Source organism: Megascapheus bottae, chromosome 35 (genome assembly GCF_031878675.1).
Source record: "Megascapheus bottae isolate mThoBot1 chromosome 35, mThoBot2.hap1, whole genome shotgun sequence".
Classification (NCBI taxonomy): domain Eukaryota; kingdom Metazoa; phylum Chordata; class Mammalia; order Rodentia; family Geomyidae; genus Megascapheus; species Megascapheus bottae.
Genome location: NC_143543.1, coordinates 4855900 through 4882419, shown reverse-complemented (window position 1 = coordinate 4882419; position 26520 = coordinate 4855900). Strand labels below are relative to the sequence as shown.

Sequence of the window (26520 nt, the reverse complement as noted above, 5' to 3'; positions counted from 1 at the left end):
ACCTGTAGCAGTTATATTGTGACATGCAATGTCCTGATATCTTTCAGCATAATCAGCCTTCCATGAAAGATATTGGCCTCTGCTAAGTGCAGCTTTAGATAGCATTCCCCAGTCATTTAAATTAAGCTGGTCTTCACTCATGGATTCTGAAAGAGAGAGAGTGTAAGGGGGCAACGGGGCCATACATGGAGACAGTGCTTTTAAGTACCTTAATATATTTGAATTTTAAGGGACGATATTTTGGGGCTTTAATAATTAGGGGGTTATTTTCTTCCTCTTCTCCAGAGGTTTCTGATTCTTTACTACCTGGCTCCCTTTCCTCCCCATCCTCTTCCTCCTTTTCTTTCCCTTCACTGTCTCCTTGGTTTTCTGTTTTATTAAGGGGGCTCTTGGCTGACTTTTCCTGAGATGTAGTTATGGGAAAGGCATGAAGAGTTCGTCTATCCTTTGTCTTAGTTTTCAGTGAGATATTGGATGAGGAACTTATTTCTATATCTAGTTCTCAAGCCTGTTTAAGCAAGGCAGACTTTTCCATTTTAATTTGAATATGAGTTTTTAAGAACTGGGCTTCTCTATCAACTCTTACAATGGCTTGTAGGGTAACTTCTGTCAAATCATTTATGGGCACAGAGGCAAGGGCTGGAGTACAGAAGGGAGGGGCTGTTTTATAGGATGGGGGCTTGGTTGAAAGGGAGGCTGTTGGATGCTGATCAGAGTTATGATATTTGGCTGCCTCTTCCTCTAGTGAAGCCTCCTCTTCTGGGGAGAGGACATCATCACCAATATCACCAAAGTCTATACCTGAAAGAACAGGATAAATGGATTTTGGCTTATCGGGCTAAGCACCACTACAATTTGTGGGCATAGGGATGGCTATGGAGGGACAAGGAGAAGCGGGAGGAGGGGTATTCGAAGTTTTGGAAGGTTCTTTTTGAGGAGAAGACTGGCTTCCCTTACATTTATCCTTTAGGAAAGTTTCACCATTTTTCACTAACTCAAAGACATCTGCTTGATAGTGGCAGGCCTGCAGGACCTCATTTAGGAGGTTCCAGTAGGAGAAGGCTTGAACAGGCATCTTTTTAAGAGCCGAAATTGAGGTAAAAGTCTTTAAGACAATCACCTACACGCTGCCATTTGTTTTCATCTATAGTTCCCTCTTGTGGGAAACAAGGACAAAGATCCTCCAGAAACATAAAGAAATCTACCAAATCTTTTTTCTTAACCCTTTTTCCTTGGGCCTTGTGTGAGGTTTTAAGCCCTTGAATAAACAACTCATGCTTACACTTTGTCCCATAATCGTCGCTCTCCCTACCTTACTTGGGCCTGTGCCACAGATGGGTCTCTCTGTGGTGGTCCTTATTCCTGTTCCTGTGTCACAGACGGTTTCTCTGGTGGTCCTTGTATAGGTCTTCTCTTACCTTCCTGGGCCGGTATCTCGGATGAGTCCCTCTGTAGTGGCTGTTATGCAGGTCCTCTCTTACACAAGAGGGCGACCTAAAGAAAACAACCAGCTTTCTAGTGACATTCACCTCAGTTTTCCGTGCCTCGAGCCGCATTTTGGGAGCCACTTGCCCTGGCCTCCAGGGTAGTCAACAAGAGCTCGAAGAGGAGTGGACCAGAATGAGAGACAAACCAGACATGAGAAAGGAGACCAAGACAGTATTCTGATCAAGGTCTCAATCTTTACTTTTGCCCAGCAGAATATACAGGTTTAGCAGAAAGGTGATTGAGGCAAGCAGGTTTACTAGTGATATTGCTGAGTAACCATCTCTATATAATATGTACCTGAAACAAACCTGGGGAGGGAGTCAGGAGGTGGTCAAAGTGTTTGCCAAACAGGATACATAAATCAAGTTTTTTAGCTTACAAAGTATTGCAATTGGGTGGTCAAGGAAGAGGTAGTAGAAACAATAAGCAATTATTTCAGTAACAGAGTCTTACAGTTACTAAGTTCAGCTTAGAGAAACTTATAGTTTCTGGATGTCATAGGAACAGCTGTAGGGTTCCCAGCAATGATGATTCTCCTGTTCTTGTGGATGTTCCTCTGGATTTCTTGTATCTTGTTCCAGATGGTTGGCATCACCTTGCAAATGGCCTCTCCCTGCTCTTCAGCAGCCCTTTCCATGGGATGGTGGCTGTGAGACTCGTGCTTCTGAGAGTGGGAGCACTGCGCACAGAGCAGGTCCTTGTCAACCTGGCAGATGTGCCTTGTCTCCTTTTGTGGGCCACACTTTTGTGTTGCTCAAAGCTCAGGAATCGCCAGAGGCTGGCTTTTCTGGTAAGGGGCACCAGGATCTTCAAAAGGACGTCAGACTTGAGGTCTCCCTGCTGGGAGGGTTCGTGGCAGGCAGGGTAACTTCCTGGGAGGGTCTGCCTTTCTTCCCAGGACAGGCAGGGATAAGGTCGACCTTCCTAGAAGATACCTAGGAAGGTATTTCTGCAGACAGCGCAGCTCAGCTCCTTCTGGAAGGCTTGCAGAGCGTAGCCATCGATCGTTGAAACTGGGGAGCCGGGTGTTGCCTGCTCACACCGCTGATCTCAGGTACTCAGGGGCTGAGATCTGAAGGTCCTGCTTCCCGGCCTGCCTGCGCAGGAATGCGCACCTGACCCACTTCTCTCCTCCCTTCTATCAACCACTCAGTAATCAGCTGCAGCGCTGTGGCACAGTGCTAGCCCAGAGCCCAGCGGATCTCAGGGATAGCCCTCAGGCCCGGGTGCCAGCCCCACAATCAACCGAGACTGACCGACCAAACAATCGAACGAACGAACGAACCAATCCTCCAAGCTATCAGATAAAAGACCAAAGCAAAGTTCGACAACAATGAAAAGAGAAGATCCTACGGCTCTCACATTCAGTGGCGCTATCCAAGCTCCCAACACAGACGGTCTCGCTAGGCTGTCCCTTTCTCTGAGAGGCCTGAAACGCTGACCAGCACTCATATATTTGCTGAGAGAAGCAGTGTCCTTGGAAGGGCTTGCAACAACTCACAGTGTCAGGCAACTTGATTGTCATAACAGTAGGTGCTGGAATTTACATTTCAGCAGCAGGAACACCTTTCAATTCCTTCTTCATGCAAATGGTTCTGACAACTTCTTTCTACCCTGACCATTTCAGGTGAATTTTCAGTGAAAGTGAGATTTGACGCTACAGCTAAATGGTTTCTTTTCTTCCCTTTTTGCCCTTTTTCTTGTCTGGTTTCTTTGCTTCCTTGTTTGCTTTTTGGGTTATAGGGCTTGAACTCTTTACACTGTCCCTGAAATCTTCAGCTCATGATTACTGCCCTACATGCAATCTCCATTTAGTGAGACACAGTTGGAGAAGTGCTGAAAAGACTGTCATAGGTGTTGGATTTCATAGTGAAGAGAAGAAAGTGGTTCTGACATACGACCATGGGGAGTTCTCTCCCCACCGCTGAGTCCCTACGGACTCCTACAGCCCAGGTGGAAGAACCATTGGCACTGAGCTCCCAGTAATGATTCCCCGAGCTGAAGACCTGGGCACCGAAGGCGGTCGAGTCAATGGAGTGTTCAGCAGGATTCCTAAGCATGTCTCCATAGACGGCTCCAACCTCTTGCGGAGGAGCGTGCAGCTCATCTTGATTGAGGGCAGCCTCTCGCAAGGAAATGCCCATTCGGTACTGGTTGAGTCTCTCCAGTATTCTAGGGACTGGAAGAGCATGGAGCTGTGGCCTCAGAGGGCCAGGCACGAAGGCCAGCCCTTCCTTACAACTCTCCAGTGTCAAGTCGACAGCCTGGAGATGTTCCAGGTCTGGCTTTGGTACATCTGGATCAGCTCCTGGTAGGTTTCTCTGAGCTGGCACCTCTTCTGAATCATCTGGGACTCCATTTGGCTGAGTTGCCATAAACCCTGTCTTCCTTGGCTGAGAAGTCTCTCTTAATGCTGCTTTTCCTTCTCGTGATGTTTCCAATCTAGCATTGAATATACCTCCTTGGTGGTACAGGTTCACATAGCGAACCCACTGGATGATGAGTCTTCTGTTCTTGTGGATGTTCCTCTGGTTTTCTTGTATCTTGTTGCAGATGGTTGGCATCAGCTTGCAAATGGCCTCCTGCTTCTCTTCAGCAGCCCTTTCCTCGGGCTGGTGGCTGTGAGACTCATGCTCCTGAGAGCAGGAGCACTGCGGACAGAGCAGATCCTTGTCCACCTGGCAGAAGATGTGCCTCGTCTCCTTGTGTGTGCCACGTTTGTGGTCCTCAGAGTTCAGGAATTGCCAGAGGCTGGCTTTTCTGGCAAGGGCCACCAGGCTCGTCAGAATGATGTAGAATTTGTGGTTTCACTTTCCTGTTTGGTTAAGCTTAGGGACAGTGTTCGGGTCCGGGTTCAGGTTAGTATTCACATTAGTGTTAGTGTTATTCTATGTTTTCAAGTTCGGTTTAGGTATTGGGTAAGGGTTTGTATTTGGGTTAGGTTTGGATTCAGATTAGGGTTAGGGTTAGTGTTCGAGTTAGGTTTAGGGTAGGATTAGGATTAGGGTTCAGAATCAGAGTACTGTTCGAATTGATGTTATGGTTAGGTATAGATTTTTGTTTAGTGTTCAGTTTACCTTAATATTAAGATTGGGTTTAAGTTTTGGGTTAGGTTTTGGTGAGGTTTTGCGTTGAGTTTAGTGTTAGGGTTAGGGTTTGATTGTGGGATAGGTATTAGATAAGGATTAATTATAGATTTCGTGTTAAATGTACAGTTAGGTGTAGGGATAGGATTAGGGTTTGTATTCAAGTTAGGGATAGGATTAGGTTTCAGTGTAGGTTTTGGTTAAGGGTTAGGGTTAGGGTCAGGTTTCAGGATATGTTTAGGGTTAGAATTATGGCTCGCATTCGGGTTAGCTTTCAGGTTAGGTTTGGGGTTTGGGTTATAGTTAGGGATAGATTTTGGGTTAGGGTTTGTTTAAGGATTAATATTAGGGTTAGGGTTAGAGTTAGGGTTAGTTTTAAGTTTAGGATTTGTTTGTGTTCGTTTTAGGGTTTGGGTGTGGGTTCATGTTAGTTTTTGTGTTAAAGTTCAGGTTAGGGTCATGTTTAGGGTTCAGGTTGGCTAGTGTTTGTGGTAGGATTAGGTTTAGATTTAGGGTTAGGGTTACTATAGAGGTTCAGGATTGGGTTCAGACAAGGTTTAGGTTTTAGGTTAGGGATCGGGGTAGGATTAGTGTTGTTGTTCAGGTTAGGGGTATGCTTCAGATTCTAGTTAAGTTAAGGTTTCATATTTGTGTTCTGGATATTGTTAGGATTAGGGTTTGGTTTAGGTTTAGGTTTAAGGATGAGGTTCGGTTTAGTCTTAGGTTAAGAGTTAGAGGTAGGATTTGGGTTAGGGTTCTGGGTAGTGTTCGGGTTAGGGTTCGGGAAGGGGGTTAGTTTCAGGGTTAGGATTCAAGTTCGGTTTGGGGTTAGGGCTAGTGTTAGGGTTAGGTTTATCGTTCGGGTTCTGGTTAGGGTTAGGATTCGCTTTAGGGTTTTAATTCGGGTTCGGGTGGTTAGTTTCAGGTTCTCCTTAGGGTTATGGTTATGGTTAGGATTGATATAGGTTACAGTTTAGAATTATGGTTAGGTTTTAAATTAGGTTTCAGGTTAGGGTTACGGTTAGCATTAGATTTTGTGTTCAGGTTCGGGTGGTTACGTTTAGTGTTCAGGTTTAGTGTTAGGGCTTAATTTTAGGTTTCAGATTATGGTTATGTTGGGTTTATAGGTAGGCTTCAGGTTAGGGTTATTATTCGGCTTTGGCTTCAGATTTTGGTTAGAGTTAGGGTTCAGGTTCTGTTTAGGGTTAGGGGTCAGGGTTGGTTTAGGTTTACTTTTCAGGTTACTGAATGGGTTAGGGTTTAAGTTCTGGTTTGGGTTAGGATTAGAGTTTGGTTTAGGGTTACGGTTGGGTTTGTTTCTGGATAAGGTTAGTTTTTGTGTTCGTGTTAGGGTTATGGTTAGGGTTAGGATTCAGGTTAGGTTTGGGTTTAGGTTTCAGTTTCAGGTTAGGGTTAGGGCTAGTGTTAGGGTTCATGTTAAGGTTGGGTTTGGGGTTTGGGTTCATGTTTGGGTTAGGGTTTGTATTAGGGTTACAGTTACTGATAGTTTTCGTGTTAGGGTTGGGTTAGGTATATCGTTAGTGTTAGGATTAGCGTTCAGGTTAGGATTGGTTTTCATGTTTGGATTCATGTTCGGGTTAGAGTTAGGATTTGAGGTAGGGTTAGGCTTCAGGTAAGGGTTAGGCTTCGGTTCAGGTCAGGGTTACAGACAGTTTTCATGTTGCAGTTCGCTTTAGGGTTAGGATTAAGGTTCAGGCTCACGTTCATATTATGGTAAGTGTTAGGGTTAATGTTAGGGTTAGGGTTTCGGTCAGGTTTAGGGTTCACTTTAGTGTGTGGTGAAGGGTTCAATTTAGGGATAGAATTACAGATTGGGTTAGGGTTAGGGTTTTATTTAGGTTTAGGATTACAGTTAGGGATCCTATTCTGGTTGAGTTTGGGTTCAGGTTCAGTCAGATTAAGTTTGGGGCTAGGATTAGGATTTGGCATAGGTTTCAGTTTAGGGTTAGGGTTTTGGGGATAGGATTAGGATTTGGCGTAGGTTTCAGTTTAGGGTTAGGGTTATGACTCAGGTTAGGGTTATGGTTAGGTTTAGGATTCTGGTTCGGGTTAGGGTTCAGGATAGGGTTCAGGTACAGTTTACGGTTAGGTTATGGTTAGGATTAGGGTAAGGATTTTGTTTTGGTTAATGTTATGGTTAGGGTTAGATTTTGGGTTCAGGTTGGATTAGGGTTAGCCATAGGCTTAGGGATAGGATTAGAGTTCGGGTTCATGTTTGGGTTATGGTAAGGATTCGGTGTTGATTTTGGTTTAGGGGTAGGGTTAGGTTTACGGTTTACAGGTAGGGTTAGGGTTTGGGTTAGGTTTTGCGTTCAGGTTAAGGTTAGGTTTCATGTTAGGTTAGGGTTAGTGTACGGGTTAGGGTTCGGTTTGGGTTCGAGCTATGGTTATGTTTAGGTTTAGAATTAGGTGTAGACTTAGGGTTTGGTTTAGGTTTAGGGTTAGGATTATGTTTAGGATTGGGGTTTTTGTTAGGGTTAGTGTTCGGATTCTGCTTAGGGTAAGTGTTCAGATTAGGGTTAGGTTTAGGTTTAGGATTACTTTTTGTGTTAGGGTTAGAGGAAGATTTACAGTTTGGCTTTGGGTTATTGTTAGGGTTTGGTTTAGGGTTCAGGATAGGTTTAGGGTTAGGGTGAGGGATCGGGTTTGGCTTATATTTCTGTTTCAGCTTAGGGTTAGGCTTTGGGTTTAGGTTTAGGGTTAAGTTCAGGTTAGAGTTAGGGTTAGGATTTGGTTAGCCTTCGGGTTAGGGTCGGGTTTGCGTTAGGATTATGGTTAGGGTTAGGTTTCGATTTAGGATTTGGGTTAGAGTTAGGGTTTAGGTTCTGTTTAGGGGTAGGGTTTAGGTTAGGTTTAGGTTTGTCGTTCGGGTTAGGGTTATGGTTCTGTTTCAGAATACGTTTCAAGTTAAGGTTAGGTTTCTGTAAGGGTTAGGGTTAGGTTTAGAGTTTGGTTTAATGTTAGGATTCGGTTAGACTTAGGGTTAGTGTTAGGGTCAGGGTTTGGATTCGGGTTAGAGTTTGGGAAAGGGGTTATGTTTAGGGTTCAGATTAGAGTTAGGGTTAGGGTTTGGTTTATAGTTATGGGTAGGTTTAGGGTTACAGTTTGTGTTATGGTTTGGTTAAGGTTTAGGATTTGGTTTAGGGTTCTGTTTAGAGTTAGGTTTCAAGTTTGGGTTAGGTTTAGAGTAAGGTTTCCACTGATGATTAGGGTTCAGGTTAAGAGTTGGGTTAAGGTTAGGGTTAGTGTTCAGGGTTGGGTTAGATTTTGTGTTAGCATTAGGTTTCAAGTTAGAGTTCAGGTTAGGGCTAGGTTTCAAGTTAGGGTTTGGTTTTGGTTTCTGGCCAGATTACGGTTTGAGTTAGAGTTAGGATGCTGTGTTAGGATGCAGTTTAGGATTACAGTTAGGGTTAGGGTTAGGTTTCATATTCGAGTTCTGGTTGGGGTTAGGGTTACTCTTAGGTTAGGGTTAGGGTTAGGATTATTGTTATGGTATTGTTAAGTTCGGGTTCAGGTTATGGTTATGGTTAGGGTCGGATTTGGTTTCAGGTTCAGGTTAGGGGTAGTGGACTGCTTAGGGTTAGGGTTAGGTTTAAGGTTTGGGTTAGGATTCAGGTAAGGTTAGGGTTCTGGTTATGGTTAGGATTAGGATTACGGTTAGTGTTAGGGTTAGGTTGGGTATGGGTTCGTGTTCCAGTTAGGGTTAGGGTTTTTTATTAGGTTTGTATTAGGGTTAGGGTTAGGGTCCAGGTTAGGGTTAGTGCTAGGTTTAGTGTTTGGGTAACGGTTAAGGTTAGGGTTAGGATTAGAGTTTGGCTTATGGTTGGGATTAATTTTAACTTTGGTCTTAAGTTAGAGTTAGGTTTTGTTTTTGGGTTATGTTTAGTTTTGGATTCGAGTTAGGGTTCATGTTTGGGTTAGATTAGGGTTAGGTTTCGCCTTTGGATTAGTTTTATGCTTAGAATTAGGTTGAGGAATAGGTTGAGGGTTTGTGTTCAAGTTTGGATAGGGTTAGGACTCAGAGTAGGTTTCTGTTTAGGGTTAGGGTTAGGCTTTGTATTTGGATTAGGATACAGGTTAGAGTTTGTTTTAGGTTTAGAGTTAGGGATCAGAATCAGGATAGGATTAGGGTTCTGGTTAGGGTTAGGGTTAGCATTCGGGGTCCAGTTAGGTTTAGAGTGCGGGTTAAGGTTAGGCTTAATATTCAGATTAAGGTACAGTTTTGGGTCCAGGTTTGTTTTAGGATTAGTGTTTGCATCTGGATTAGGGTATGGGTTAGGGTTATGGATTGGGTTGAGGGTAGGGTTAGGATTTGGATTAGGTGTCAGATTAGGGTAAGGTTTCAGTTTCAGGGTCAGGTTCGGGTTCCGGTTAGGGATATCGTTAGGGTTCTGTTTAGGGTTAGAATTAGTTTGCAGGTTACAGTTAGGATTAGGGTTAGTGTTAGGAGTCAGCTACTGTTCAATTCACGTTCATTTTAGGGTTAGCTTTTGGGTTCGTTTTAGGGGTATGGTTAGGATTCATGTTAGGGTTCGTGTTCATGTTAGGGTTCGGGTTTGGTTTCGGTTAGGGTTAGGGTTCTGGTTTGGGTTCTGGTGTGGTTAGGATTATGGCTAGGGTTTGGGTTAGGCTTAGGGTTGTTGTTCATGTTAGGGGTAAGTTTCGTGTAAGGGTTAGGATTCTGGTTAGGGTTAGCCTTAGAGTTCTGCTTAGGGTTTCTGTTCAGGTTTGGGTTAGTGTTAGTGTTAGGTTTAGGGTTAGGTTTTGGGTTAGGGTCAGGTTAGATTTAGGGTTAGGTTTCAGGTTAGGGTTAGGGTTACAGTTTCGGGTTATGGTTAGGGTTAGGCCTAGGATTAGGTTTTTGGTTAGAGTTTGGGTTAGATTTAGGGTTAGGTTTCAGGTTAGTGTTATGGTTACAGTTTCAGGTTAGGGTTAGGGTTACATTTAGGGATTGGTTGTTCAAGTTAGGGTTAGTTTTTGGATTAGGGTTAATGTTAGGGTCCATGTTTGATTTAGGGTAAGGATAAAGGTTAGGGTTCAGGTTCATGCTCAATTTAAGGTTAAGGTTAGGTGTAGGTTTCATTTGAAAGTTAGGATTCAGGTTAGGCTCTTTGGTTCAGGTAAAGGTTTCAATTAGGGTTAGGGTTAGGGTTAGGTTTCTGGTTAGGGTTGTTTTCAGTTAGGTTTAGGGTTAGGTTTCGATTTGGGGTTGGGGTTCTCACAGGGTTAGGTTTAGAATTAGGTTTAGGGTTGTGGTTAGGGTCAGAGTTAGGTTTAGGGATAGAATTAGGGTTCGGGTTCAAATTTGGGTTAGGCTTAGGATTCAGTGTAGGTTTTGGTTTAGGGTTAGGTAAGTGTTAGGGTTAGGATTCAGATTAGGTTTCATATTACAGTTAGGGTTAGGGATAGCGTTCTGCCTCGGGTTATGGTTCAGGTTCAGGTTCAGGTTAGGATTAGGGTTAGGGTTAGGTTTAGTTTTCAGGTTATGGTTATGGTTTGGGTTATTGTTAGCATTGGGGTTCCAGTTCTAGTTCGGTTTAGTGTTAGGATTCGGGTTCATGTTGGAGGAGGCTTAGGATTTGAGTTCCTGTTAGGGTTACGGTTAGGGTTCAGGATAGGGTTAGGATTCAGATCAGGGTTAGGATTTGGGTTTGAATTTGTGTTAGGGTTAGGGTTCTGGATAGGGTTAGCGTTAGTGCTAAGGTTAGTGTTAGGTTTGGGTTTCAGGTGAGTGTTAGAGTTATTCTTACCAACAGTCCAGTAGAGTTTCCTATAAGCCACATCCCCACCAGCATTTGTTTTTATGTTTCCTGATAAGGGCCATTTTAATTGAAATGAGGTGGAATATCAGTGATGTTTTAGTTTGCAATTCTTTTATGGGTAGAGATGTTGAATACTTCCTTATGTGTCTTTTGGCCATTCTTATTTCTAGCTCAAAAAAAACAACCCTTCCCACCATAACCATACCTTACAACATCAATACATCCATTGGATAGTCAAATTTTAACATCTTATTTTCATATTTTTATTTCTCCATTGTTATTGGGAAGTGGCCAATGTAATAGTAAATTGACATACATTCAGACATGAGATACACTTTGTTCTACTATAGGATATTTGGATGTATACATTTAGGAGATGCTTAGGCATGTGGGAAATAGGTTTGCTTGGAGGAATTTAGACAAAACACCAAAGTCTCAGTTGAGAATTTTTGCCGTCTTCTTTCTTGTGTCGGGCGTACTCAGGATATTTGGCACTAGCTGATGTGAAACATGATTAAGGACTTTTTCTCTGCATAAAGCTATTATTTATAAACACATATGTTTAAATCTCTGTATTGCAACATTTCAGAAAACGTAAGATTTAAAGTTCTTGTGTTTGAAATTCAGTGCAAACTAAGCATCCATTCTTTGGACATATACTCAGTGCTTCTACTGTAAATGATATGAAAGTCTTTGTTTCATTCAAAGGAATCAATAGGGTTGAACATAATTTTCTCAATAAAAACTTCTACAGGTTATGATGAATGAGGGAAACCATTGAGCCTAAGTTCCTTTGAGTCTGGCTTACTTCACTTAATATGATTTTTTTCTAAGTCTTTCCATTTCCTAACAAATGGGGCAATGTCGTTTTTTCTGACAGCAGCATAGAATTCCATTTGGTACAAATACCACATCTTGTGGATCCATTCATCAACTGAGGGACATCTAGGTTGGTTCCATATCTTTGCTATGGTGAATAATGCTGCAATGAACATTGATGTGCTAGTGGATTGAGTATGTCCTAGTTTCTGGATGGTTGGGTAAATGCCAAGTAGTGGAATTGCTGGGTCATAGGGAAACTCTATGTTTAGCCTTTTGAGGCACTGCCATACTGCTTTCCATAGTGGTTGAACGAGTATGCACTCCCACCAACATTGTAGTACTGATCCCTCCTGGCCACATCCCCTCCAGCATCTGTTGTTATTTGTTTTCCTGATCCTGGCCATTCTAAGTGGAGTGAGGTGGAATTTTAGAGTTGTTTTGATTTGCATTTCTTTTATGACCAGAGATGTTGAGTATTTCTTCATGTGTCTATAGGCCATTTTTGTTTCTTTTGCCCCAGGCCAGTGCTCTACCAGTTGAGCCAGAGCTCTACTTGTTGAGGTTTGCTATTTAATTGGAGATAAGAGTCTCCTGGACTTTCCTGCCCAGGATGGCTTTGAACTATGATCCTCTGATCTCAGCCTCTTGAACAGCTAGAATTACAGGTGTGAGCATCTGGGCACCCAGCTTATATTCCAAATTTTAAGCCCACTTGCTCCTTTGACAGATGGAAGGAAACAACACAATTCAGTTCTGATTCTACCAAGAGGATAAACTTATATTTGCTGACAGACACATGGATGTGAACCCATCTCTTCGATCAAGATCTCAGAGGGGGCTCTTGAAATGAGGCCTAAATGCTTTCTCCACATGATTACAAGACACAGATGCATCCGTCACACAAACGCTCCTGCCTATCCCTCTCTGGACACAGAGGCAATGAGAGTAGGTCTGTCCCAGAAAAGATCACATTTTCCCTGCGCAGTCATCATTTTTTTGGCAAGGAAAAGCACGAGATATCGTAGTGTCTCCATTTCTCCAACCAAAGAAAAGGAAACAGATCTGTTCTGCAGCCTTCTGCCATTGTTACGACATATGCTTAGGCTGCTCACCCAAAGCCGAAATCTGATATGAGTTCAAACTTGCTTAGACTTGTGAACTCTGGAGTGAGGAAATGTAATTTGCTTTTTTATGGTGTTAATATCTCCTGCATCAGATCTGGGGTTTCTTTCGGGTACTCACAACTCCAGTCTTTCTTCCCTGAAATGTCTACTTGCTCTTGATTCCACGAACTCCATTTGTATTTCCCAGTTTCAAATATCTACAAGCAATTATAGATAATATCTCACAATTACACAGGCTGGAGGGGTAGAAATGATGTGAGGCTTTGTAATGAGGCCATCCTGCTGGTTGTCAATTCTTATTAGTTGTTTGACCTTAGGCAAGGTACTAAAACTTCTCAGAACCTCTGTTTCTATGTCAAGAAAAGGAGATAATGACTCCTAGTTTGCAAATTGATCGTGAGAATTCATGTTTCAGTATTCTATGTACCTGGCACAGAATATTGGTTCAGTAATATAGGCTATTGTAATCAGTAATTCCTCTGTAAATAAACCATTTGTTGATCTCTTAAAAAAAAAACTTCATCAGAATAGACACCCTTTACCTGAACGGTTTTTGGCTCAAGGCTTGTATCCTACCACTTTGAGACACAGCTCTACATCTGGTTCTCTGGTGGTTAAGTGAAGATAAGTTTCTCAGGACCTCCTGCCAGGGCTGTATTTGAACCTCAGATCTCACCCCCTGAATAACTAGGATTAGTATGGTGAGCCACAGAGCTCCGCTGATTCTAGTAATTTCCATCAACCTTGATACTAGGGATTTCATTTGAGCTTAACACTCTGTGTCTAAAAGGGTTGTTGATTTTTATTTCATTTGTTTTCCTTGTGTGCATGAGCATATGGCTTTCTATATCCTCACAACAGGCAATATAAAGTAAAATTGTGGGACATCATTTAACTCTAAAATTACCAGAGCTTTGCTCTGTTTTTGTGCCTCTTATGAAAATAAGATGAGCCAAAGCCTGGAATATATCTTACAAGATTGAGTGGCCGGTGAGCCCTCATCTTAGTGAGCAATAAACTTTTGAATGTTTTGTCATTTTTTGATGTTTGATTATCACCAATATCAACATCAGAACTTCACCTTTCAAATGACTATAACATGTGCACATCATTGATTGGATATCTAAAGCACCATCTCTCCTGTGATTGTCTTAATTAGACTTGATAACCTTATTTCCTTTCTGCTGGCCAACATGCATACTGACATATGAATAGTGGGTATTCGGGAATTCATGGGTTCTGACCAGTATGAATTGATTGTTACTAAATGGGACATCACTGTTTTACTCGTGAATAATAATCCAACCACATTTAATAAATTATTAAAATAAATCAGAAAATAAATTGTGAACTTCAATAGAAACTGAAATATTGTCACAATTTATTTAATGAAAATGCTAACAATTTAGGAATATTTGCTCAGTAGTGTGCCATTTAAAACAAACATAAACAAAATGGATTGTTTTGAAAAATACATTATTATATTTCCAGTATAAAACTAATGTAATAGATGTCTATTGGAAACACAAAGGTGAGAATAAAAGTACAATGTGAATAAATGTGTAGTGCAATGTGTAAATGAATGTGAAAGACTGACACTATGAAATTACATGTGTTAAAGAGTCATATGTTTCTTCAAATATATAGAACACAATAATTAAATCTGCTTAAAATAACGAATGATAAAGTATTGGAAATATAATATCTTCTTGGTATAAAGTGTAACAACACTAATTGATAACATAAAAAGAAAAAATATGTATATATAACATATATAATTGTATATATATATAAAATATAAAGTGATTAAAATTAATTTGAAAAATGCATTCAGCCATTTTTTCTGTTTTTTTTCTCCTCATATTTCAATTTTATTTTTTTATTTTTACATACATATTTTTATTGTAATTAAAAGAATGGTTACATTATATTCACCACATAGAAGGTGCATTACTTTACAACAATTGATATCCCTTCTCATGTCTTGGTCCCCATTTCCCACCCCTCACACCTGCTGTTCATCTTGTTTGTTTTTTTCTCTCTTTTTTTAAAAATATTTTTCATTGTAATTAATAAAAGAGTTACATGATATTTGCCAGATAGAAAGTGCATTAATTCACATACATTGATACCCTTTCACATGTCTTGGTCCCCATTACCCTCCCCCAACCTGCCCATCTTCTTTTCCCTCTTCCCTATCCAATTTCAAATAACCAAATACAAATATATCCAATATATCAGATAACAAAGTGAGATACTGTAACAATATGAGATAACCAAGGGAGAGCAAAAGAGATGAGAGATAACATAGTACATTAAGGACAACAATCACTCATTATACCGCTTTTGTTTCAATATCCTGGAGGTCATTTCAATTAGCTTCATACTATATGACCTTATGTATCTAGGTTTTGTTCCATTGTAAATCTCTGCTATGAGAGCCCAAGGTTTCTACTAATTATGAGAAATAAGGGAAACCATTGAGCCTAAGTTCCTTTGAGTCTGGCTTACTTCACTTAATATGATTTTTTCAAAGTCTTTCCATTTCCTAACAAATGGGGCGATGTCGTTCTTTCTGACAGCAGCATAAAATTCCATTGTGTACAAATACCACATCTTGTTGATCCATTCATCAACTGAGGGACACCTAGGTTAGTTCCATATCATTGCTATGGTAAATAGTGCTGCAATGAACATTGTTGTTCTGGTGGATTTAATATGTCCTTGTTTCTTGATGGTTGGGTAAATGCCAAGTAGTGGAATTGCTGGGTCATAGGGGAGCTCAATTTTTATCCTTTTGAGGCACTGCAATACTGCTTTCCATGGTGGTTGAACGAATTTGCACTCCCACTAACAGTGTAGAACTAATCCCTCCTGGCCACATCACCTCCAGCATCTATTTTTATTAGTTTTCCTGATCCTGGCCATTCTAACTGGAGTGAGGTAGAATCTTAGTGTTGTTTTGACTTGTATTTCTTTTATGACCAGAAATGTTGAGCATTTCTTCATGTGTCTATAGGCCATTTTTGTTTCTTCTTCAGAGAAGACTCTCTTTAAGTCTTTGGCCCATTTTTAATGGGATGGTTGATACTTTGGAGATTAGTTTTGGATTGATTCAATTTTTTGAGTTGTTGATATATTTTAGATATGAGGCCTTTGTCTGTTGTATGGTTGGTGAAGATATTCTCCCACTCTGTAGGCTTCCGAATTAGTTTATACATATGTCCTTTGTCATACAAAAGCTCTGCAGTCCCACTTATCCAGCCTTTCTCTGATTTGTTGTGATTCTTGGTCCTTATTAAGAAAGTTTCGATCAGTGCCAAAGAGGCCTACTGTATCTCCTATTCCTTCTTGTAAAGTTTTCAGTGTGTTGGCTTTTCCTCCACGTCTTTGATCCATTTGGGGATAATTCTAGGGCAGGGTGACAAAGAAGGATCCAACTTTAGTTTTCTGCAGGTTCTTAGCCAGTTCTGCCAGCACCCATTGTTGAAGAGGGTATCTTTCTTCCATTCTATATTTTTGGCTTCCTTGTCAAAGATTAGGTGGTCATAGGTCTGTGGTTTAATATCTGGGTCCTCAGTTCTATGCCTTTGGTGTTCAGGCCTGTTCTTGTGCCAGTACCAAGCAGTTTTGTTAATTATAACTCTGTAATAGAGTCTAAAGTTTGGTACTGAAATTCCTCCTGCGCTGTTCTTTCTGCTAAGAAGTTTTTTTTTGCTATAGGGGGTCTTTTATTATTCCATATGAAATTATGAATAGGCCTCTTCTATTCTTTAATGAATGACATTGGGATATTGATGGGTATTGTGTTGAATTTGTAGATAGCCCTTGGCAAGATTGTCATTTTCACAATGTTGATTCTTCCAATCGAGGAGCATGGGAGGTTTTACCATTTCCCCAGTTTGCTTTAATTTCCTTTTTCAGGGCTTTAAAGTTCTCCTCAAAAAGGTCCTTTACATTCTTAGTTAAGCTAATTCCTATGTACTTTATTTTCTTTGAGGCTGTTGCAAAAGGAGTTGCTTTCCTTATTATTGCCTCGGTGGTCTCACTGTTTGCATAGAGGATGGCAGTTTATTTTTGAGGGTTAATTTTATAGTCTGCTACCGTTCCAAATTTTGTGTCAGCTCAAGGAGCTTGGGAGTAGAATCTATAGGATTCTTTAAATACAGAATCACGTCATCTGCAAAGAGGGATAGTTTTTCTCCCTCTTTCCCTGCTTGGATCCCCTATATGCTTGCATCTTGCCTTATTGCAGTGGCTAGGAATTCTTATACTATGTTAAAGAGGAGTGGAGAGAGTGGGTATCCTTGTCTCGTTCCTGATTTTAGATGGAATGGCTTTAGATTTTCGCCATTATGTATAATATTAGCTGTGGGTTTGTTATACACAGCCTTTATTGTATTGAGGAATGTTCCATGGATTCCTTGATTCTCCAGAGCTTTCAAAATAAAGGTGTGTTTGATCATGTCAAATGTTTTTTCCGCATATATTGAGACAATCACGTGATTTTTGTCCTGACTCATGTTGATGTGCTGAAATATATTAATTGATTTGTGTATGTTGAACCAGCTTTGCCTCCCTGTGATGAATCCTGTTTTATCATAGTTTATAATCTTTTTGATGAATTGTTGTAGACGGTTGGCCAGTATTTTGTTGAGAAGTTTTGCATCGATGTTCATCAAAGAAAGAGGTTTATAGTTCTCTTCCTTTGATGAATCCCGGACTAGTTTGGGGATGAGGGTTATACTGGCTTCATAGAATGATTTTGGTAAAGAACCTTCATTTTCAAGTTCATTGAAAAACTTGAGGAGTATGGGTGTTAGCTCTGTTTTGAAGACCTTATAAAATTCATCTGTGAATCCATGTGGCTCTGGGCTTTTCTTAGGTGGAAAGTCTCTTTCTGCCATTTCTAATTCAGTGCTTGAAATAGGCCTGTTTAGTTGGGTTAATTCTTCTTGGTTCAGTGTGTGTACATTAATATGGGCTAGGAATTTATCCATTTCTTCTAGATTCTCATATTTGTTGGCATAAAATTCTGAGAATTATTCCCTCATGATACTGTGGATCTTCATAATTTCTGTCATGATATTACCATTTTTGTCTGCAGTTTTGTTTATTTCGGTATGCTCTCCTCTTTTTTTGGTAAGATTTGCTAAGGGTTTGTCAAATTGTTAATTCTTTCAAAGAACCAACTCCTTGGTTTGTTGATTCTTTCTGTAGTTTTTTTTTGGATTTCAAACCATTTAATTCTGCTTTGATTTTAATAATTTGCTTCCTTCTACTAGGATTAGGGTTGGTTTGTTGCTATTTTTCCAGGACCTTAAGGCTACAAATTAACTTGTTGGTTTGCGATTTTTCCAACTTGTTGTTGTAGGCACTCAGAGCTATAAATTTTCCTCTGAATACTGCCTTTGCCATGTCCCAAAGGAGCTGATATTTTGTGTGCTCCTTTTTGTTAAATTTCTAGTGATTTACAGAAACCTGAGTCACAGAGGAAAAATGTAGAAATCCGGCACAAAGAAGACAGCTGGGACTGGTTCCAGGCACTCAGAGTGGCTGTGGAGACAAACTGGCTCTTCTGAATCTGAGCAGAACCGCTGCTCAGTGCCGCAAACCAACCTGCTGCAGACAGAGCTACACAGAGCCTGAGCGAGACCAGAGCCGACACCCGGCTGTGCAGGGACCTGCCAGCTTCACAGAACCGGAAAATCCAGCAATTTGTGAGTACGTCCGAGGAGAAGTTTCCACTTCTGCTCGAGGATTGGCACTAGGATGGAGCCCCTCAACCACAAGCTGAGAGCAGCGCCAACTTGAATACTGGCAATGACCTGGCCAAAGCAATGATAAACTGGGAGGTATTGTTGACAGCACCATCTTTCTTACTGGCAAAGGATTTCCCAGAGATACTTTAGCCAGAAATCCGGCCCCAGCACTGCTGAAGTCCCCTGTGCCAGCCAGAATCCTGGTAAACAAAATCCGCCTGCGACTCTATCAGCTTGTTTTCACAAACAAACAATCAGAACTGAAGAACCTCATAGCCAAATCACAAAAGAAAAAGACTTTCTGAAGTGTTTAGATCCCGAATTTAGTGGAGACACAAGTTTCCTTTCCTGCCCTGACCCCCCCCCAAAAAAAAATCTTGAATAATACCCTTTTTATTTTTTTTATTTTTTTGTTCTTTTTCTTTGTTTTGAGATTTTTTCTTTTTTTTTCTTCCATCCCTTTTTTTATTTGCGTTTTTAGGTGTTCTCATTTTTCTCTTTACCTCCTTACCTACAACTTTTTTTCTCTTTCCTCTCCAGCACCCCTCTGTCACTGCGGTTGTTTCTGGAAACATAGTGACAGCTCTGGGTACAGTCTGAGTACAAACGATGTCTACATTGGTACAGTCACCTGCTTTTTAATCTCCTACTCTCAACCCTAGTATTTCTTAAGTAAGAGCTCACATTAGTGAGGAATCTCCCCCACCTTTTTATTTTTCTTTTCTTTTTTTCATTTTGTTTTTTTTTCTTGTTGTTGTTGTTGTTGTTGATTTTGATTGTTTTTGTGTTTTGTTTCAGTATTTTTCGTTCTGTATGGGTTTTTTTTGTTTTTCTGTGCTTGTTGTTTTTGTCTTACTTTGAATTTTTTTCTTTCTTCCTTTTTAAAATTTTTCATCATTGAAATCTCCTATATCTACCTCCCTCTTTTCTTGATATATTCTTCTTATTACCCTTCTTACATTCATAAGTTTTATCTAATCATTTCCAAACTTTGTACTCAAATACGCTATCTGCTTATCAACTTAGGTCAGTTACCCTTATGCTATACCTTTTCTTCATTACTATAATAATCATACACTCCTACGTTATTTCCTCGTACCTCCCCTGTTCTCTGTCATACTCTTTTTCTATCTCTGGTCCTCTGTTCATCATTCAACCCTTATAATGCATGGATCTACACTTGATGGTTGTTGAGCAATACTGTATATCTAGGTGTTCAATTATATTCTAGGTCCAGAGGGACCTAAACACACTAGAGATTGGATTGAGAGGCTAATTGTTTTGGTCATAAATCGGTTATCAGTGGTTGTATTAGACTGGTCTGTAAGTGCACAAAAAGAAAGAGTGATAACACCAATCAAAAACTGTGAACATCTAGTGTCTGCCAGCTACAGAGGTCAAGGTTGGTTATATCTGAAAAATTATAATCTTGTTTAGTATTAATCTTGCTCCCATTTTCAAATGGACAGAACAAGAAACTCAAGAAAAATGTCAAATCAAGGAATAACATCCCCCACCCAATATAAACAGACAATCACTGGCAAACCTAGAGGAGAGTCTTCCACGTGCTATACAAATGCAATTGATAAATATCCTTAAAGAAAAATGTGAAAATGTAAAGAAAGAGATAAGGAAGGAAGCCTTAAATAAACAAGAGGAAATCATAAACAAGGTAATACGTGAAAAAGGAGAAGCCAGAAAGGAGGCCATAATAAAGGTTTTTCAAAGAAAAATGGATGAATTCATACAATCCACAAACAAAAAGGTGACCCAACTCCAGCAAATTTCCAAAGAGTGTAAAGCTACTGAGCTAACCACTCAAACAGAAATCAAGGAGCTAAAGAAATCCATACATGATCTAAAAGATGAGATACAAGGCATCAAAAATGAGCAATTAGAAGCAAGGAGATGAAGAATAAAGTAAATAGCTTTGACAGCCGTTTAGATAATGCAGAATAGAGAATTTCAGAGGCTGAAAATAATTTAGTTGTTATAGAGAAAGAACAGAAAATGAGTCAATTCAAATCTAGGAAATATGAGAACACGCTACAGGAGGTCCAAGATACAATTAGGAAGCCTAATTTAAGGCTCATTGGTATTGAGGAGGGTCTGGAGAAAGAGGTCAATGGTATTGGAAATATACTTCAGGGAAGCATTCAACCATATTTAAGCAAGCTATTTTTATCTATTCTTTCCTTGGCTATTAATTCATAAATGTAATACATTCTGATCATATTAAAATATGGAACTTTTTTCATATATTTTTATTGTAATTAATAGAAGGGTTACATTATATATACCAGATGGAAGGTGCATTACTTCACAAACATAGATACCCTTTCTCATGTCTTGGTCCCCATTTCCCATCCTCCACCCCTACCCCTCATCTTGTTTACCCCCTTCCCTATCCTATTTCAAATAACCAAATAAGCGTATGTACAATATATCAGATAACAAGATAACAGTATGATATAACCAAGGGAGAGAAAAAGAGAAGAGAGATAACACATTAAGGACAACAATCACTCATTGTATGGCTTCTGTTTCTATATCCTAGATACATGAGTCCATCTAGGAGCATTCTTAAGGGGAAAATGCTAACAAAATGTATGTAAGGATTAAACAGCATAGTGAAGTTAGGCAGAAAGTTAGTGTAATTTAAAATATAGAATAATATCTATAATTCTAGACACTCAGGAAGCTGTTTATTGATAATCACTGTTTGAATACAACCTGAAGAAAAATTCTTATCTCTAATTACCCAGCAAATAGCGAAATGTGATGTTGGTGGTTGAAGTGGTAAAGCCCCAGCTTTAATCAAACACCCAGGGATCATAGCCATGTTTTAAGTTCAAGCTCCAGGACAAGTAATCAAAACACAAATTTTAGCAAAGAATTATGAAAGAAAAAGTAAAAGAAGAGGCAACAGTAAAAATATAGTAGTGGAAATGATGAGATAAGTCCAGACTAATTAAAAAGCATCAAAAATACACAGATTGAAATACAAATTTTGCTATTTATGGCTAGAACTATTGAGTGTAACATTACTAGAGAAAGGCATAAGAGTCACTTAGTAAATGAAGTGATTCCAAACATATGAAGTAATATTTGATAGAAAAATTCAGAGTAGATTTATTCTAAATCTTCTATACTTTTGAAAAATCATGTTGGTTTCATATAAGAGGATTTGTTATTCCCAGTCCGTTTTTTCCCCTTGAACCCATGCAGACAATTTCTATCTGGTCTTCACAAGTTGATGTAGCATTTGGGGGCAAAGATGCAGCCCAGGAGCCCTGCACTAGAGACCAAGATGGAGAAGACCTCTACAGCCACCATAAGCTTCCCCTTGTCACTGTGGTAGAAAGGCAGGAAAGTGAGCCAGACAATGCAAAATACCAGATGCTGAAGGTCAGGAACTTGCCTTCATTGAAGGTGACAAGCAGGTTCCTGGTCATGAAAGCCACAGTGAAGTTGGCCATGGCCAGGGAGCTCAGGTATCCCAGAACCCAGTAGAAAACAGTGAGGGACTCTTTGTTACAAAAGATAATGATGTGGCCACGTTCAGAGTGTATATATGTGTCAATGAATGGAGGAGAGGTTCCCAGACAGATTCCACAAAGAGTCACTTGGATCAGGGTGCAGATGGGAATAATGAAGTTAGGTGCCCCTGAAACCAGCAGCCACCTCATCCTTCTCCCAGAAGAAGGGCATTGAAAGCCAGAACTATTGTTAGAATTTTAGCCAAGACTGCAGAAACAGTTACAGTGAATGCAACTCCAAATGCGGTGTGTTGTAGAATGCAGGTGACTGTGTTGGGATGGCAAATAAAGAACAAAGGACAGAGAAATCAGAAGATGAGGGAGATGAGCATGATGTAGTTGAGAGCCTGGTTATTACCCTTGATAATAGGGGTGTTCTGATGTTTCACAAACACCCCAAGAAAAACTGCTGTGAGTACAGAAAAAACAAGAGATACACATGTTAAGCCATCCCTAACAGCTCTCCATAACCCAGGATACTTGTTGCTCTTTGCAAGTGCTTGTTTCTCTCTCTTGGCATACTGATGATCTGGGCAACTCACACATTGCTCCTCGTATGGTGCAGAACTCAAATAACAATTAGGTAATTTTAAAGAATTTAAAAGGAAATTAATAAATCCTTATGTAGATATATTTTTGACATGTCAATAATTACTAGGAAAAACAATGGTTTTACTAAATATTATAAGGTATGCTCATTACTATTTTTATATCTAATATGTTCTCATATTGATTGCCACAATCCAAGTTGAAGTTGTTTACTTGAGATGAGGAGCATGCATGGTGTGTCTTGCATATCTAATAACCTAACAATAATTCTCTATATTTCTTCAGGCTTCCATCATAATTCTCATCCTTTCATGCACAACTCAATGTACTCAACAAGGTGAATAGGAAAGCTTGTACTCTCCTGTATGTCTATGTGCAATATGAGTACTTGCCCTGTGACTCTTCCTTGCAGTTGTATTTGTCTCTGCTACTCACCTGTCATGCAGTAAGGAACCCAGAACCAAATCATATATTGAAGGTATAAATTAATGATATGTACAACATTTGTAGCTTCTTCTTACGTCAAACCAGACCCAACACTTGCTCTGTTTTAAGAACATATCTGCAAGAACAAAGAAACAAAGCTGTGGAACATCTGTGTTTCCTTTATAATATAAAAATAATTTGGAGAGAAATGAGACCTTGTTATTAAAAGGGTCTTTCACATAATATGACAAAGATCAAATTTAAATTACGGAGTAGTTGAATAAACATGAATACAATAGACTCCAGAAAAGGTAATCATATACGTAATTCAGAACCCACTGTATTTTTTTTTCAAAATCAGTATTAGGGGCCAGGAGTTTGGCCTAGTCGTAGAGTGCTTGCCTAGCATGCAGGACGACCCGGGTTCGATTCCTTGGTACCTCACATATATAGCAAAAAGCCGGAAGTGGTGCTGAGGCTCAAGAGCTCTAGCCTTGGAAAACCCAAGGACAGTGCTCAGGCCCTGAGCTCAAGCCCAGGACCCGCAAAAACAAAGCAGTATCATCCATTGTCACAATTAAATTACTAAGTAAGAGAAGGAAGACTGATTCTTAATCACAACATTCTCACACATGTGCATGGATTTGGGGGGACACTAGGTAAGAGTATAAATTTCTCCCAAAGCCGAGAACATACCTGTCTCATTAGCAGTCTCATTCTCTGAGCAAGGATTACAGTCAAAGCAACAGGCAGCCTTTTCCTTCTGAGAGGATTTCCTGAATCCAGGAGCACAACTCTCACTGCAGGCAGAGTGAGTAGGCTGAAAAAATCAAATGAGTGCCAATATCTGTTTAGCCTTTTTCCTAAATCTCCCAAAGTTCTATTATTTCCAATAATTGGATTATGAAACACAGTACTTCTACACATATAAATCCAGTCCATTATTTAAATGGTGTTACGGTTTGCACATCATGTGACCAAAAAGGCTTATGTGCTATCAGGTTGTTCTGTAGTCTGTTGAGCTACTGGTAAACATGAAATTTTATAATTCAGAGATTAATATTGAGAATGTAAAATTTTGTGTAGCATCCTTGAATTCATGTCATTTCATGTCTCCTACTCATCTGTAAAATGGTAAAGAGCAAGGAGGAAGAATTAAAAAAACATGCTATAAGGTAAAGCACAGAGCTCCCTATTTAAGATTATGTGAACCACATATACATATTATGTTCTTACTTTTCCAGTATCTGTACTGTGAGAATCTTTTTCTCACAAATTCAATGATTTCATTCAATGATTTCTTTCTAAAAAAATATCTGTGTAGCAGACCAACCTACAATTAAAAGAACTTCCACATAAGAGATCAAAATAAACGATTCAAACACATAAAGTGATCCCTCAGATAACTTATAACAAGGTTATAACAAATTTACACTTTCTTAAGGGGATACTGATTCTGGAGCTTGAATTCAGGGTCCAGACAGTATAATTGACCTTTTCTTACTCAAATTTAGCACTATACCATTTGACCAAGAGCTCAAGCTTATTTTATTGGTTATATATTGACAGAGTCTCACAGACCTTGCTATCCTCTTAGGCTTAAAATTCGTCTGTAGTTTTATATCTGAGCAAGGCAGCCTCCTGATTAGATAGGATTACATGCATCAGTCACCAGCACACAGACCTGATTTTGTGGTGGTTAAATTAAGATAACATTGACCAGGTATTTCTGCTTTTATTGACTTCAAACACGTAGTAATCAGACCTGAATAGCTACTGTTATAGGAATCACTTGTTCCCATCCATTCGGCTATACCTTTTTAAGGTAAAGTTAACCTTTATATCCTTAAAACTTTACCGTTAAATGCAAGCCACCTCTGTTGATTCTAGCCACCTCTGTTGATTCTATGGCCCACTCTATCATATCTTCAGATAAAGACAGTTGATGACCTTGTAGAACATTTGGAGAAAATTTTCCTATTTTCACATCAAGATGAAGACCTTCTGGAAAACTCCAAATGTTCACAATGTCATATCCTGCCACCAATTTTCTGCTGTCATCTAAAATCACCTGATCTCCACCAGGATTGTAAAACAATGATATTTTTCAGAAAATAATGTATCAGAAAGAGATACATTATCTTATTGTGAAGTATATTCCAAGGGTCAGTTAGAAAGCCTGAACTGAGAAAAGTTTCTGATTGCTTTTAATCTCTGATTCAGAATTCAAGGGTAGAAGAAAGATCTAATGAAGTACTCCAGAGGAGAATCTTTGAAGGAGTAAAAATAATCTTTCTGAATCTTGATCAATTGGCAAAGGAGCAGAAAACATTTTTCAAGAGACTGTTATTTCACATAAATAATCATAAATGAGACATTTTTCATACAGCAATTTCCAGTTTGTCACAAGCATAAACTCTATCAGAGTCTATAGTTTGAGTTCCTGAAAACTGTAATACCTACAGTAGAATGCAACTAGGTCACTTACAAATATATATGCATACACACACACACTCACACACACACACACATATATATATAGTTACTTTTGTTCAGTAGACCATAGAAACTAATAGGGAAGTGTATACATTTGTTCTTTTTCAAAACATTAGTTACAAATATATTGAGTCTCTTTGTATCTTAAAGAATTCGTAAAACCTGGAATACATTTCGTCCTTGTTATTGGCATGCTTTCTAAAGAGCACATGTTTAGATTGCCTAACAAACATTTACAGAAGTATAATTTCTTCAGTTTTGGAAAAATATCTGAAATATTTAATGTGATATGGTAAGAAATACCTCTAGGAAGTGACTTGGCTTATAGTTTGTGTCATCCAAAGAGGCCTTACCTGTACAGAAGAAGATACTATACCTATCCTCTTTCCCATTGTTTGTACTTCTGCTTGATGAAGAAGGAGTTCATGCAGAGCCTGGGCCACAGCATAAAGAGCGTTGTGTATATTGTTACTGTGTTCAGACATAGTCATATCAAAAATGTGCCTAAGCAACCAACCCAAGAAAGCTTCGTGAGGACAGTTTTTCCATGTTTCACAGTCAGACTCAGAATGTAAACAATTAAAAGAGAAAGATCACAGCCTAGCAAGGAACAAGTCTTTTGGGTATTTGGAAAGGCTAACTGCCTTGACAAAATCTGTGAATCCAGAAAGCTCTGGGGAATGGTGTGAAAAAATGTATAGCACATGAAATGAACCTTGCATGAAATATGTTCTCTTTGTGGTTAAATCCAATTGTGAGTTCATGATACAAACTTTGCCTTTTATTAAATACTGCTCAATACACATCATTAAATTTAGTAGCGATTCATTATCAGCATATATGATGAGGACATTTGCTGAAGCATTATTAATCTGGTTATAAAGTGCCATAACTTTAAATGACAGGGTATAGTTTGGGATTGTTAGCTCAAAGGCTACAAAAACTCTGTTGTTGGCCATCTGTTCTTTCAACTCAGGAACAATCCGCAAACCATCCTCATCTTGTAAAGTTAACAATCCCACCCAGTTCCAGGTGAAGTGAAGCAATAAGGAGACCATGGCAGTAGCTACCCATGTATCCTTTGAGGCCATCTGATAGAGAGCAGGAAACTTATGATGGTCACTCAGGGCATGATCAAAAGACACAAAGGTAAGTTAAAGGGAATGAAAATTGGATTGTAAATGAATGAGAAAAATTCTATACAACACAATCTCAGTGAAGATACATGTTAAGTAATCAGTTAAAGTAAGCAAAAGTTGGGTTTTTCAGGTTTCAAAAAATATGAAAAAGTGTTTTAGTTCTACAATATATTACTTTGCATGTAAATTGTCTCTTGAACTTTGTCACTGATTCGGTCAACTCCTTGCTTTTATATCAACCCAACCCATTCCTGACTTTCCTAGTTCCATTATCACATATGTACATTGAATATTATGTTGTATTTT

The 26520-nt window shown here is 39.4% G+C and overlaps 1 pseudogene; it reads right to left on the bottom strand.

Annotated features, from left to right (window-relative positions):
- Nucleotides 1–26520, bottom strand: part of LOC150042547 (vomeronasal type-2 receptor 116-like) — a 54596-nt pseudogene that overhangs the window by 26962 nt on the left and 1114 nt on the right.